Here is a 1,686-nt window from a genome sequence, read left to right on the forward strand (position 1 = left end):
GTTGAACTATGCGAGGGTGGGGGTGGGGGTGTTTGGTGGGTGTCCCCCTAACTTTTGCCTCCCCCTCCCCTGTCTCGTAGGTGCAGTACTCACTGGTATCTTCTGCGCCTACGTCGCTGTTGGTCGTGAAGGAGCAGAAAGACAAGGGCAGGTAGTATTTGGAGTTCCGGCTCCATGGAGTCGTCGTTCCTCATGGGATGTGTAGAAGGTGAGCGTTTTCCCGTAGCAAAAGCTGTTTCCGCTGTGTTTTTATCCACGGTGAATCCGCCCCGGAAAAGGTGGCGGATTGGCCTGTTGTGATACTGTGGGCGGTACATTGTCTCCCGCCTGTCTGTTGGCGGTGACCGCCGCGCTGCTTGTCTGTACCGCCGTGGCGGGCGGTGTGTTAAAGTGACTGTCTTTGTTGGCGGTTTCCGCCCGGGTCATAATTCCCTTTTTTGTCCGTCTGACTGTTTGCGGTATTACCGCATCTTTAACACCGTCCGCCAGGGTTGTAATGACCACCACAGTATTTTAAGAGCAGCTTAAACCATCTGTACAATGGGGTTGTGGAAGCATCCTACCTGTACCGTGTAACCTATGCACAAACGGCCAAACTGATAGCTCTGACAATGGCATGCTGTACATCTGACGGGTTGAGAGGTACAATTTACACCGACAGCCAGGAAGGATTCAGTGTTGTCCATGGCTTTGGACAATTGCTGTCACAAAAGAGTTTTTGACCTGCTATAGTTCCCCTATTCAAAACATTATGAATCTGTTGACAGCACTCCAGTTGCCAAAGGAAATTGTTGTTGTGAAGTTTGCTGCCCACAGGAGTGATGATGATTTTGTTACTGCAGCCAGCAGCTACACAGATGAGACTGCCAGATATTGCCCTCTTGAGTGCAGCACATTTCATTTAGATGAACAATGCGGTGAGGAAAATGTTAAAGTCTCAAAAATGTTGTTGAACACAGCAGGCCTTTAATGAGTTCTGAGAATTACGGCACGAGGCTCGTGCAAGTGAAAAAGCAAAATTGGTTAAAACAGGATGTGTATAGGATTTCATTGACATTTGGGTATAAGGAAAGGGAAAGCCAACTATGGTCATACATATGCATCCACCAACCTATGTTGGTTGGGGCAGGGTGATGCAGACCTTCAAGAGTTATTGGCATAACACTCACTTCTGATTCATGGCTGAACGTTTGTGCCAGATGTGCACCATTTTGTCATAAAAAAGAATGCCGGGAGAAATGTTGTGACCATGAGTCACATAAGAAAGACTGATGGCCCCTTCAATCAGTTTCAGATCAATTCCTGCAGATGCCGCAAAGGAACTAGTTGAGGTTTTGACTAGTTATTGCTGTCACTTGTGGAAGTTTTTCCTCCCCATATTTTGACATCAGTAAAGGCACCAAACAGGGTTGTCCCCTATCCCTGTTGTTGTTTCTGTTGGCTCTGGAGCCTCTAGCAATTACAAAAGTGACAGATGCAGTGGGGCACAGTCCATACCTTTGGTTAATGTAAGAAAATCGTGACCTATGTCCATCCTTTCAATGGTCCAAAAGAGATAATCCCAATTGAGACGATCAAAAGCTTTTTGGGCATCCAAAGAGAGGAGGACCTTCTCTTTCAACTCTACCCTCACCTGCCAAATAGGGGGTTCATAAGTGATTGGCCGAGGAACGTCAAGAACAAAGC

Source organism: Pleurodeles waltl, chromosome 12 (genome assembly GCF_031143425.1).
Source record: "Pleurodeles waltl isolate 20211129_DDA chromosome 12, aPleWal1.hap1.20221129, whole genome shotgun sequence".
Classification (NCBI taxonomy): Eukaryota; Metazoa; Chordata; class Amphibia; order Caudata; family Salamandridae; genus Pleurodeles; species Pleurodeles waltl.